Below are 14,356 nucleotides of genomic sequence, written 5' to 3' on the forward strand. Positions count from 1 at the left end.
AGGCCCTAAAAATTGTCAATGACTCCAGCCACCCTAGTCATAGACTGTTCTCTCTGCTACCGCATGGCAAGCGGTACCGGAGCGCCAAGTCTAGGTCCAAGAGGCTTCTAAACAGCTTCTACCCCCAAGCCACAAGACTCCTTAAAAACATCTAAATCAAGTGGCTACCCAGTCTATTTGGATTGCCCCCTTTACACCACTGCTACTCTCTGTTGCTATCATCTATGCATAGTCAACGTGCCCCCGCACATTGTCTCTGTACCGGTACCAAACCTGTATATAGTCTCGTTATTGTTATTTTACTGCTGCTCTTTAATTACTTGTTATTTTGATCTCTTAATCTTATCGATTACTTTTGAAACTGCATCGATGGTTAAGGTCTTGTCAGTAATCATTTCACTGTCAGGTCTACTACACCTGTTGTATTCAGCATTTCACTGTAAGGTCTACTACACCTGTTGTATTCAGCATTTCACCGTGAGGTCTACTACACCTGTTGTATTCAGCATTTCACTGTAAGGTCTACTACACCTGTTGTATTCAGCATTTCACTGTAAGGTCTACTAGACCTGTTGTATTCGGCACATGTGACTCACAGAATTTGATTTGGCACTTTCGGCAGGCTAAGCGAATACTAAAAGTATTTGTAGTCTGCTCTCCTCCTGCCTGCTGCTCCCACCCCTCATATGGAGAGGACCTGACACCTGGCGTGCCTGCTGCTCCCACCCCTCATATGGAGAGGACCTGACACCTGCTGCTCCCACCCCTCATATGGAGAGGACCTGACACCTGCTGTGCCTGCTGCTCCCACCCCTCATATGGAGAGGACCTGACACCTGGTGTGCCTGCTGCTCCCACCCCTCATATGGAGAGGACCTGACACCTGGTGTGCCTGCTGCTCCCACCCCTCATATGGAGAGGACCTGACACCTGGCGTGCCTGCTGCTCCCACCCCTCATATGGAGAGGACCTGACACCTGCTGCTCCCACCCCTCATATGGAGAGGACCTGACACCTGCTGTGCCTGCTGCTCCCACCCCTCATATGGAGAGGACCTGACACCTGGTGTGCCTGCTGCTCCCACCCCTCATATGGAGAGGACCTGACACCTGGTGTGCCTGCTGCTCCCACCCCTCATATGGAGAGGACCTGACACCTGCTGTGCCTGCTGCTCCCACCCCTCATATGGAGAGGACCTGACACCTGGTGTGCCTGCTGCTCCCACCCCTCATATGGAGAGGACCTGACACCTGCTGCTCCCACCTCTCATATGGAGAGGACCTGACACCTGCTGCTCCCACCCCTCATATGGAGAGGACCTGACACCTGCTGCTCCCACCCCTCATATGGAGAGGACCTGACACCTGGCGTGCCTGCTGCTCCCACCCCTCATATGGAGAGGACCTGACACCTGCTGTGCCTGCTGCTCCCACCCCTCATATGGAGAGGACCTGACACCTGCTGCTCCCACCCCTCATATGGAGAGGACCTGACACCTGCTGCTCCCACCCCTCATATGGAGAGGACCTGACACCTGCTGTGCCTGCTGCTCCCACCCCTCATATGGAGAGGACCTGACACCTGCTGCTCCCACCTCTCATATGGAGAGGACCTGACACCTGGCGTGCCTGCTGCTCCCACCCCTCATATGGAGAGGACCTGACACCTGGCGTGCCTGCTGCTCCCACCCCTCATATGGAGAGGACCTGACACCTGGCGTGCCTGCTGCTCCCACCCCTCATATGGAGAGGACCTGACACCTGCTGTGCCTGCTGACATTTCTCCCTACAGTGGAGAGCTCTGGCTGGACACACTGGGAAACAGATCATGTCATAACGTCGTATACAGAAACGATTAAAGTGACTACCAAAGAGAATATACATACAATCTCAATACTCAGTGTAAACCTTTAGCAAGCTCTGTAACATTCTGGACAGGTCCCAGGTTGGTTAGGCCCAGCAGTAAGTCATTTATATTATACAACATGAACACAAAAGTCTGAGTAAGTACTCACAAGATGTCAGAAAGGCCTTCTGGCTCCGTTTATAAATTCCCGGAAACGTTCAATCCTAAAACTAATGTTTTTCCGTATACTGGCTAATTATTTTTTATTTCTGAACAATTCTCCTATTTTAAAGTACCACGACTTTCTCCATGCATCTTCTATGTGCCACCTCTCTCTGTCTGCCTGTCTGTCTGACACAGATAAATAGAAGGAGTAAGAGGTGTCACTGTTGAGTTAGACCACCATTCAGAGGGAGAGTAACAACCCATTCAGATGGCTGGGACACAAATAGAACCGTGACACATCATATGACTGACCAGCTGTGACGACAGAACACACCTCTCTCTCTCTCCCCCCCTCGCTGTCTCCCTTCAGCCCTCTCTCTCTCTCCCCCTCTCAATGTCTCCCTCCATCCCGCTCTCCCCCTCGCTGTCTCCCTCCATCCCTCTCCCCCCCCCCGCTGTCTCCCTTCAGCCCTCTCTCTCTCTCTCCCCCTCTCGCTGTCTCCCTCCATCCCTCTCTCCCCCTCTCTCTCTCCCGCTCGCTGTCTCCCTCCATCCCTCTCTCCCCCTCGCTGTCTCCCTCCATCCCTCTCCCCCTCGCTGTCTCCCTCCCTCCATCCCTCTCTCTCTCCCCCTCGCTGTCTCCCTCCATCCCTCTCTCTCTCTCTCCCCCTCGCTGTCTCCCTCCATCCCTCTCTCTCTCTCCCCCTCGCTGTCTCCCCCATCCCTTTCTCTCTCTCTCCCCCTCGCTGTCTCCCCCCCATCGCTGTCTCCCTCCATCCCTCTCTCCCCCTCGCTGTCTCCCCCCATCCCTCTCTCCCCCTCGCTGTCTCCCTCCATCCCTCTCTCCCCCTCGCTGTCTCCCTCCATCCCTCTCTCCCCCTCGCTGTCTCCCTCCATCCCTCTCCCCCTCGCTGTCTCCCCCTCCCTCCATCCCTCTCTCCCCCTCGCTGTCTCCCCCCATCCCTCTCTCCCCCTCGCTGTAACCCCCCATCCCTCTCTCCCCCTCGCTGTAACCCCCCATCCCTCTCTCCCCCTCGCTGTCTCCCCCTCCCTCCATCCCGCTCTCTCTCCCCCTCCCTCCATCCCGCTCTCTCTCCCCCTCCCTCCATCCCGCTCTCTCTCCCCCTCTCCTTGACCGACAGTAGCCCATTCCTGTCGAGATACCTGGACTTCACGCACTACAACACACACACACACACACACACACACACACATCATGCCCACGTTTCATTGAAACAAGCTAACCATTAAAAACAGGAAAATGGACTGAGAGATACACTGGGTGAGTCCAAAATGTTTTCTTCCTTTCTCCTGAAGTGTACACTCATTCACTACTTCCCATGAATCAGAAAGCAGTGTATCTGTGAAGGGTTTCCCACCATACTCTTCTTATACCTGTCATTTGACTTCAACTCAGTGAAGGGACGTGGACACACACTGGGAGAAAGGAGAGATAATTAGGACTTGGATCTCCACGTAGTGTTAAAATGTCTCTTATCCGTCCACCGTGTTCGCATTGTGACCACATTTCCTTCCTGTAAATGCAAATGATTTGAGATATCCTTTCAAAAATAATATTGATTTATTTTAAGAAACTTATTGATGCCTTAAGTCGATGGTTTTAGACGGAGATATAACAACGATTTAAATGGTTTCACTGTCTTAGATCTGCGAACACTTGCAAGATCTCCAGATAACAAATGGGTCTCTGACTGGAGGTGGGCAGGAAGATCACAACGCATAGTGTAATCGTCTTCGCCTGTCTATAAAATGTGGACACAATCAAATGTGGACAAGATTAGGACAGAGGACGCATGTTACAACCAAGTATAAAGGGGGTTTCAAAGAACGCATGTTAGAACCAGGTATAAACGGGGGTTTCAAAGGACGCATGTTAGAACCAGGAATAAAACGGGGGTTTCAAAGAACGCATGTTAGAACCAGGTATAAACGGGGGTTTCAAAGGACGCATGTTAGAACCAGGTATAAACGGGGGTTTCAAAGGACGCATGTTAGAACCAAGTATAAAGGGGGTTTCAAAGAACGCATGTTAGAACCAAGTATAAACGGGGCTTGTGATGGAGGAATAAGGATACAGTGTACTGATCTAAGCTTCCAAATAATGACATCTAACCTCACCTCAACAGAAAAGTAGGATCAATCCAATCAACTGACATCTCTAGTGGTTAGAGTGTAGAGGCGCCAGGGTAGCCTAGTGGTTAGAGGCCATAGGCTAAACCAAAAATGGGTACTATTTGGGGTGGTGAAATAGTCCCATCTTATCCTCCCCATTCCTATCAGCAAATACATAGACTTTTCACACATTATATACCTGCAATATTGGGCTGGCAGTGGAATGTATACAATGTGTCACTCAAAGCATTGTCCAATGTAGTGGGTCAATCTGAAATCCACCTGACTTCGATGGCCAACAAAGCTAAACTAAACTAGTTATCCACATCAATGTCCAGTATTCCAGCTCCTAGAGAGACAAAGTCCCAGGGCTGAACGTTTGGCATTCTTTCACAAGGGCAGAAGGGACATGAACAGTGGAACAGGACAGGACTGCTCTACATATGGAACAGGGTGTCTCGAGAGAGAGAGAGAGAGAGAGAGAGAGACAGAGACAGAGACAGAGAGAGAGAGACAGAGAGAGAGAGATTCACTTTATATATTATCTACTTCACTTGCTTTGGCAATGTTAACACGTTTCCCATGCCAATAAAGCCCTTGAATTGAATTGAGAGAGAGACAGAGAGAGAGACAGAGAAAGAGAGAGACAGACAGAGAGAGAGAGAGAGAGAGAGAGAGAGAGAGAGAGAGACGGCTGCACCACATGCCCTCGTGCCTCACATGCTGTGGTAAGGCTAAATAAAGAGGTTGGCCCGGGAAGGGCCCGGCCCCCTTCTCCACCAATCACATAGCAGGGCACCTGCCGCTGGCTGGCATATGGGGAACTTGGGTAAATTGGGATCGGCGGTGGGGGTGACTTTGGTCACATGCATCTGTTTCCAGCATTTACGTACAGTACCAGTCAAAGGTTTGGACACCGAGTCCAGGATTTTAAATTGCAGAATAATAGTGAAGACATCAAACCTATGAAATGATCTTGTAACCAAAAAAAGTGTTAAACACATCAAAATATATTTGAGATTTTAGATTTTTCAAAGTAGCCACCCTTTGCCTTGATGACAGCTTTGTACACTCTTGGCATTCTCTCAACCAGCTTCACCTGGAATGCTTTTCCAACAGTCTTGATGGAGTTCCCACATATGCCGAGCACTTGTTGGCTCCTTTTCCTTCACTCTGTAGTCCAACTCATCCCAAACCATCTCAATTGGGTTGAGGTCAGGTGATTGTGGAGGCCAGGGTCATCTGATGCAGGACTCCATCACTCTCGCCCAGGGCAGCTGAATTGTGTGCATCCACCGCAAACAGCGGGGAAGAAGTGACCACTGCACTAGGTACTAGGTAGTACACTAGGTACATAGGGTGCCTGTTGGTGACCACTACACTAGGTACTAGGTAGTACACTAGGTACATAGGGTGCCTGTTGGTGACCACTGCACTAGGTACATAGGGTGCCTGTTGGTGACCACTGCACTAGGTACATATGGTGCCTGTTGGTGACCACTGCACTAGGTACTAGGTAGTACACTAGGTACATAGGGTGCCTGTTGGTGACCACTGCACTAGGTACATAGGGTGCCTGTTGGTGACCACTGCACTAGGTACATATGGTACTTGTTGGGACACAGCCAGTGACACTAGGTACTAGGTAGTACACTAGGTACATATGGTACTTGTTGGGACACAGCCAGTGAGGTTGGCAGGCAGTAACACGGAAGGTTCCAAACAGACTGTTTATCCTCCAGCTGTTAGGCATGTGACACAAAACCAATGGTGTAATGCATTGAGTCAAGCTTAGCGTGTGACCCGCTTCACAACCCAAATAAATATTACTTAAACAACTGCTGTTAGCTGGAATCTGAACTTCTGAAGGACAACAGTACCACAGAACCTTGTCCATCCCCCTCTCCCCCATCCGCCCCTCTCCCCCTTCCACCCCTCCGACTCCTCTCCCCCATCTCCGCCCCTCTCCCCCTTCCACCCCTCCGACTCCTCTCCCCCATCCGCCCCTCTCCCCCTTCCATCCCTCCGACTCCTCTCCCCCATCCGCCCCTCTCCCCCTTCCACCCCTCCGACTCCTCTCCCCCATCCGCCCCTCTCCCCCTTCCACCCCTCCCCCTTCCACCCCTCTCCCCCATCCGACCCATCTCCCCATTCCACCCCTCTGACTCCTCTCCCCCATCCGCCCCTCTCCCCCTTCCACCCCTCCGACCCCTCTCCGCCCCTCCACCCCTACGACCCCTCTCCCCAATCTGCCACTCTCCCCCTTCTACCCCTCCGACCCCTCTCCCCAATCTGCCCCTCTCCCCCTTCCACCCCTCCGACCCCTCTCCCCAATCTGCCCTTCTTCGCCTCATGACACTACTGGGCACGCTCAAAGCAAAGTGCCATGTGAGTGGGGGGGGACTAAAGCGACAGCTCCATGAGCTATGAGGCCTTTCCTTTTCCTGGGATTCGGTCCATATTAACACTCAACCTGCCTGGCTGCCTGGGGGCCGGACGGCTGTGCCCTTCCCACTTTATAGCTAAAGACAAAGAGGCCGAACACAGGACTAATGAGTACACTGACAACAGACACAGACATAGTGTTCTAATCTTATACCATGTTACTAAGTCCAGGACTAATGGGTACACTGACACAACAGACATAGTAACATAGTAACATGGTATAGATTAGAACACTAAGTCCAGGACTAATGAGAACACTGACACAACAGACATAGTAACATAGTAACATGGTATAGATTAGAACACTAAGTCCAGGACTAATGAGAACACTGACACAACAGACATAGTAACATGGTATAGATTAGAACACTAAGTCCAGGACTAATGAGAACACTGACACAACAGACATAGTAACATAGTAACATGGTATAGATTAGAACACTAAGTCCAGGACTAATGAGAACACTGACACAACAGACATAGTAACATGGTAACATGGTATAGATTAGAACGCTAAGTCCAGGACTAATGAGAACACTGACACAACAGACATAGTAACATAGTAACATGGTATAGATTAGAACACTAAGTCCAGGACTAATGAGAACACTGACACAACAGACATAGTAACATAGTAACATGGTATAGATTAGAACACTAAGTCCAGGACTAATGAGAACACTGACACAACAGACATAGTAACATGGTATAGATTAGAACGCTAAGTCCAGGACTAATGAGTACACTGACACAACAGACATAGTAACATAGTAACATGGTATAGATTAGAACACTAAGTCCAGGACTAATGAGTACACCGACACAACAGACATAGTAACATAGTAACATGGTATAGATTAGAACACTAAGTCCAGGACTAATGAGTACACTGACACAACAGACATAGTAACATAGTAACATGGTATAGATTAGAACACTAAGTCCAGGACTAATGAGTACACTGACACAACAGACATAGTAACATAGTAACATGGTATAGATTAGAACGCTAAATCCAGGACTAATGAGAACACTGACACAACAGACATAGTAACATAGTAACATGGTATAGATTAGAACACTAAGTCCAGGACTAATGAGAACACTGACACAACAGACATCGTAACATGGTATAGATTAGAACGCTAAGTCCAGGACTAATGAGTACACTGACACAACAGACATAGTGTTCTAATCTATACCATGTTACTATGTTACTATGTCTGTTGTGTCAGTGTACTCATTAGTCCTGGACTTAGTGTTCTAATCTATACCATGTTACTATGTTACTATGTCTGTTGTGTCAGTGTACTCATTAGTCCTGGACTTAGTGTTCTAATCTATACCATGTTACTATGTTACTAAGTCCAGGACTAATGAGTACACTGACACAACAGACATAGTAACATAGTAACATGGTATAGATTAGAACACTAAGTCCAGGACTAATGAGAACACTGACACAACAGACATAGTAACATAGTAACATGGTATAGATTAGAACGCTAAATCCAGGACTAATGAGAACACTGACACAACAGACATAGTAACATGGTATAGATTAGAACACTAAGTCCAGGACTAATGAGTACACTGACACAACAGACATAGTAACATAGTAACATGGCATGGTAAAAAATATTTAGCTAAACCGGACAAAATAAAACGTGCCTGTCTATATAATGAATATGAATTGGGTGGGTTAATATTATTAAATATAAAAACACTAAAACTCTCTCTGAAAGCTTCACTCATTCAAAAGTTTTACTTGAACCCTGAATGGTTCTGAAGTAGATTAATAAGAAAAGCTCAATCATTGTTTAAAAATGATTGAGGAGGAGGAGGTAGGGAACTGGTCTGTCTGCCCAATATAAAGGATCCCAATATAAAGGATCACAACTGGAGGAGGAGGGTGGCAGGGGGAGGAGGTAGGGAACTGGTCTGTCTGCCCAATATAAAGGATCACAACTGGAGGAGGAGGGTGGCAGGGGGAGGAGGTAGGGAACTGGTCTGTCTGCCCAATATAAAGGATCCCAATATAAAGGATCACAACTGGAGGAGGAGGGTGGCAGGGGGAGGAGGTAGGGAACTGGTCTGTCTGCCCAATATAAAGGATCACAACTGGAGGAGGAGGGTGGCAGGGGGAGGAGGTAGGGAACTGGTCTGTCTGCCCAATATAAAGGATCCCAATATAAAGGATCACAACTGGAGGAGGAGGGTGGCAGGGGGAGGAGGTAGGGAACTGGTCTGTCTGCCCAATATAAAGGATCACAACTGGAGGAGGAGGTGGCAGGGGGAGAAGGTAGGGAACTGGTCTGTCTGCCCAATATAAAGGATCACAACTGGAGGAGGAGGTGGCAGCGGGAGGAGGTAGGGAACTGGTCTGTCTGCCCAATATAAAGGATCAAAACTGGAGGAGGCAGGTGGCAGGGGGAGGAGGTAGGGAACTGGTCTGTCTGCCCAATATAAAGGATCACAACTGGAGGAGGAGGGTGGCAGGGGGAGGAGGTAGGGAACTGGTCTGTCTGCCCAATATAAAGGATCACAACTGGAGGAGGAGGTGGCAGGGGGAGGAGGTAGGGAACTGGTCTGTCTGCCCAATATAAAGGATCACAACTGGAGGAGGAGGTGGCAGGGGGAGAAGGTAGGGAACTGGTCTGTCTGCCCAATATAAAGGATCACAACTGGAGGAGGAGGTGGCAGCGGGAGGAGGTAGGGAACTGGTCTGTCTGCCCAATATAAAGGATCAAAACTGGAGGAGGCAGGTGGCAGGGGGAGGAGGTAGGGAACTGGTCTGTCTGCCCAATATAAAGGATCACAACTGGAGGAGGAGGGTGGCAGGGGGAGGAGGTAGGGAACTGGTCTGTCTGCCCAATATAAAGGATCACAACTGGAGGAGGAGGGTGGCAGGGGGAGGAGGTAGGGAACTGGTCTGTCTGCCCAATATAAAGGATCCCAATATAAAGGATCACAACTGGAGGAGGAGGTGGCAGGGGGAGGAGGTAGGGAACTGGTCTGTCTGCCCAATATAAAGGATCACAACTGGAGGAGGAGGTGGCAGGGGGAGAAGGTAGGGAACTGGTCTGTCTGCCCAATATAAAGGATCACAACTGGAGGAGGAGGTGGCAGCGGGAGGAGGTAGGGAACTGGTCTGTCTGCCCAATATAAAGGATCAAAACTGGAGGAGGGGGTGGCAGGGGGAGGAGGTAGGGAACTGGTCTTTCTGCCCAATATAAAGGATCACAACTGGAGGAGGAGGTGGCAGGGGGAGAAGGTAGGGAACTGGTCTGTCTGCCCAATATAAAGGATCAAAACTGGAGGAGGCAGGTGGCAGGGGGAGGAGGTAGGGAACTGGTCTGTCTGCCCAATATAAAGGATCACAACTGGAGGAGGAGGGTGGCAGGGGGAGGAGGTAGGGAACTGGTCTGTCTGCCCAATATAAAGGATCACAACTGGAGGAGGAGGGTGGCAGGGGGAGGAGGTAGGGAACGGGTCTGTCTGCCCAATATAAAGGATCACAACTGGAGGAGGAGGTGGCAGGGGGAGGAGGTAGGGAACTGGTCTGTCTGCCCAATATAAAGGATCACAACTGGAGGAGGAGGTGGCAGGGGGAGAAGGTAGGGAACTGGTCTGTCTGCCCAATATAAAGGATCACAACTGGAGGAGGAGGTGGCAGCGGGAGGAGGTAGGGAACTGGTCTGTCTGCCCAATATAAAGGATCAAAACTGGAGGAGGCAGGTGGCAGGGGGAGGAGGTAGGGAACTGGTCTGTCTGCCCAATATAAAGGATCACAACTGGAGGAGGAGGGTGGCAGGGGGAGGAGGTAGGGAACTGGTCTGTCTGCCCAATATAAAGGATCACAACTGGAGGAGGAGGTGGCAGGGGGAGGAGGTAGGGAACTGGTCTGTCTGCCCAATATAAAGGATCACAACTGGAGGAGGAGGTGGCAGGGGGAGAAGGTAGGGAACTGGTCTGTCTGCCCAATATAAAGGATCACAACTGGAGGAGGAGGTGGCAGCGGGAGGAGGTAGGGAACTGGTCTGTCTGCCCAATATAAAGGATCAAAACTGGAGGAGGCAGGTGGCAGGGGGAGGAGGTAGGGAACTGGTCTGTCTGCCCAATATAAAGGATCACAACTGGAGGAGGAGGGTGGCAGGGGGAGGAGGTAGGGAACTGGTCTGTCTGCCCAATATAAAGGATCACAACTGGAGGAGGAGGGTGGCAGGGGGAGGAGGTAGGGAACTGGTCTGTCTGCCCAATATAAAGGATCCCAATATAAAGGATCACAACTGGAGGAGGAGGTGGCAGGGGGAGGAGGTAGGGAACTGGTCTGTCTGCCCAATATAAAGGATCACAACTGGAGGAGGAGGTGGCAGGGGGAGAAGGTAGGGAACTGGTCTGTCTGCCCAATATAAAGGATCACAACTGGAGGAGGAGGTGGCAGCGGGAGGAGGTAGGGAACTGGTCTGTCTGCCCAATATAAAGGATCAAAACTGGAGGAGGGGGTGGCAGGGGGAGGAGGTAGGGAACTGGTCTTTCTGCCCAATATAAAGGATCACAACTGGAGGAGGAGGTGGCAGGGGGAGAAGGTAGGGAACTGGTCTGTCTGCCCAATATAAAGGATCAAAACTGGAGGAGGCAGGTGGCAGGGGGAGGAGGTAGGGAACTGGTCTGTCTGCCCAATATAAAGGATCACAACTGGAGGAGGAGGGTGGCAGGGGGAGGAGGTAGGGAACTGGTCTGTCTGCCCAATATAAAGGATCACAACTGGAGGAGGAGGGTGGCAGGGGGAGGAGGTAGGGAACGGGTCTGTCTGCCCAATATAAAGGATCACAACTGGAGGAGGAGGTGGCAGGGGGAGGAGGTAGGGAACTGGTCTGTCTGCCCAATATAAAGGATCACAACTGGAGGAGGAGGTGGCAGGGGGAGAAGGTAGGGAACTGGTCTGTCTGCCCAATATAAAGGATCACAACTGGAGGAGGAGGTGGCAGCGGGAGGAGGTAGGGAACTGGTCTGTCTGCCCAATATAAAGGATCAAAACTGGAGGAGGCAGGTGGCAGGGGGAGGAGGTAGGGAACTGGTCTGTCTGCCCAATATAAAGGATCACAACTGGAGGAGGAGGGTGGCAGGGGGAGGAGGTAGGGAACTGGTCTGTCTGCCCAATATAAAGGATCACAACTGGAGGAGGAGGGTGGCAGGGGGAGGAGGTAGGGAACTGGTCTGTCTGCCCAATATAAAGGATCCCAATATAAAGGATCACAACTGGAGGAGGAGGTGGCAGGGGGAGGAGGTAGGGAACTGGTCTGTCTGCCCAATATAAAGGATCACAACTGGAGGAGGAGGTGGCAGGGGGAGAAGGTAGGGAACTGGTCTGTCTGCCCAATATAAAGGATCACAACTGGAGGAGGAGGTGGCAGCGGGAGGAGGTAGGGAACTGGTCTGTCTGCCCAATATAAAGGATCAAAACTGGAGGAGGGGGTGGCAGGGGGAGGAGGTAGGGAACTGGTCTTTCTGCCCAATATAAAGGATCACAACTGGAGGAGGAGGTGGCAGGGGGAGAAGGTAGGGAACTGGTCTGTCTGCCCAATATAAAGGATCAAAACTGGAGGAGGCAGGTGGCAGGGGGAGGAGGTAGGGAACTGGTCTGTCTGCCCAATATAAAGGATCACAACTGGAGGAGGAGGGTGGCAGGGGGAGGAGGTAGGGAACTGGTCTGTCTGCCCAATATAAAGGATCACAACTGGAGGAGGAGGGTGGCAGGGGGAGGAGGTAGGGAACGGGTCTGTCTGCCCAATATAAAGGATCACAACTGGAGGAGGAGGTGGCAGGGGGAGGAGGTAGGGAACTGGTCTGTCTGCCCAATATAAAGGATCACAACTGGAGGAGGAGGTGGCAGGGGGAGAAGGTAGGGAACTGGTCTGTCTGCCCAATATAAAGGATCACAACTGGAGGAGGAGGTGGCAGCGGGAGGAGGTAGGGAACTGGTCTGTCTGCCCAATATAAAGGATCAAAACTGGAGGAGGCAGGTGGCAGGGGGAGGAGGTAGGGAACTGGTCTGTCTGCCCAATATAAAGGATCACAACTGGAGGAGGAGGGTGGCAGGGGGAGGAGGTAGGGAACTGGTCTGTCTGCCCAATATAAAGGATCACAACTGGAGGAGGAGGGTGGCAGGGGGAGGAGGTAGGGAACTGGTCTGTCTGCCCAATATAAAGGATCCCAATATAAAGGATCACAACTGGAGGAGGAGGTGGCAGGGGGAGGAGGTAGGGAACTGGTCTGTCTGCCCAATATAAAGGATCACAACTGGAGGAGGAGGTGGCAGCGGGAGGAGGTAGGGAACTGGTCTGTCTGCCCAATATAAAGGATCAAAACTGGAGGAGGCAGGTGGCAGCGGGAGGAGGTAGGGAACTGGTCTGTCTGCCCAATATAAAGGATCACAACTGGAGGAGGAGGGTGGCAGGGGGAGGAGGTAGGGAACTGGTCTGTCTGCCCAATATAAAGGATCACAACTGGAGGAGGAGGGTGGCAGTGGGAGGAGGTAGGGAAATGGTCTGTCTGCCCAATATAAAGGATCACAACTGGAGGAGGAGGGTGGCAGGGGGAGGAGGTAGGGAACTGGTCTGTCTGCCCAATATAAAGGATCACAACTGGAGGAGGCAGGTGGCAGCGGGAGGAGGTAGGGAACTGGTCTGTCTGCCCAATATAAAGGATCACAACTGGCAGAGGAATAAAAATAGCCTAAATAGGAAAGTATACCAGTTTCAGTTGAGGACCAGGATGTTGACAACTGTGCCATACAGATTGCAAAATAGTTGGGAAGAGATTTTTGATTCCATGGTACAGGGTGGTGTATGAGTTGATATTTAAAACAACGCAAGATTCAAGACTTTGTGCTTTTCAGCTAAAATTATTATATATCATTCTTGCCACCAACAAAATGTTGAATATTTGGGGCATAAAATCATCGAAGCTCTGCAGATTTTGTTGTGAGGATACAGAATCAACAGACCATTTATTTTGGTATTGCCCTCAGGTAGCCTGTTTCTAGTCTCAGGTTCAGGAATGGCTGAAAATGCAGAACATTGATATAGTTGAAATAGTACTGTTAGGAGATCTGGACGAGACCGCGGTCAGTCAATTACTAATACTCTTAGTAAAAGTATTTATCTTCAACTCGCAATCTTAGATTCTATTCGATTAGATAGATTGAAATTGTACGTAAACATCATGGCATAGTTGGAAAGATATGTGTTGAGTAGAAACACAAAGTGGGGTGGCCAGCAAGAGATAGATGGGATGGGCTGAGGGAAGCTGAGGGTTGAGATGGGATGGGCTGAGGGAAGCTGTGGGTTGGGATGGGATGGGCTGAGGGAAAGCTGAGGGTTGGGATGGGCGTGAGGGAAGCTGAGGGTTGGGATGGGATGGGCTGAGGGAAGCTGAGGGTTGAGATGGGGATGGGCTGAGGGAAGCTGTGGGGTTGGGATGGGATTGGGCTGAGGAAGTCCTGAAGGGTTGGGATGGGCTGAGGAAGCTGAGGTTGGGATGGGATGGGCTGAGGGAAGCTGAGGGTTGGGATGGGCTGAGGGAAAGCTGAAGGGTTGGGATGGGATGGGCTGAGGGAAGCTGAGGGTTGTGGGATGGCTGAGGGAAGCTGTGTTGGGATGGGATGGGCTGAGGGAAGCTGAGGGTTTGGGGATGGCCTGAGTGAAGCTGAGGGTTGGGTTGGGAGGGCTGAGGGAAGCTGAGGGTGGGATGGGCTGAGGGAAAG

General features: G+C 50.8%; 1 protein-coding gene across 3 annotated transcripts in view; it reads right to left on the reverse strand.

The window, feature by feature from the left end:
- The window catches only part of LOC109884940 (high affinity cationic amino acid transporter 1-like), a 68,901-nt gene that overhangs the window by 24,239 nt on the left and 30,306 nt on the right, over positions 1-14,356 (reverse strand). The window contains exon 1 of one of the 3 annotated variants that reach the window (XM_031791266.1): positions 2,015-2,180. The exons of the other annotated variants lie outside the window; for them this stretch is intronic. The gene's annotated coding sequence lies outside the window, so the exon portion shown is untranslated. Of the gene's footprint in view, positions 1-2,014; positions 2,181-14,356 lie in introns of those variants that run through there. 3 annotated transcript variants of the gene reach the window in all.

This window comes from Oncorhynchus kisutch, linkage group LG15 (genome assembly GCF_002021735.2).
Source record: "Oncorhynchus kisutch isolate 150728-3 linkage group LG15, Okis_V2, whole genome shotgun sequence".
Classification (NCBI taxonomy): Eukaryota; Metazoa; Chordata; class Actinopteri; order Salmoniformes; family Salmonidae; genus Oncorhynchus; species Oncorhynchus kisutch.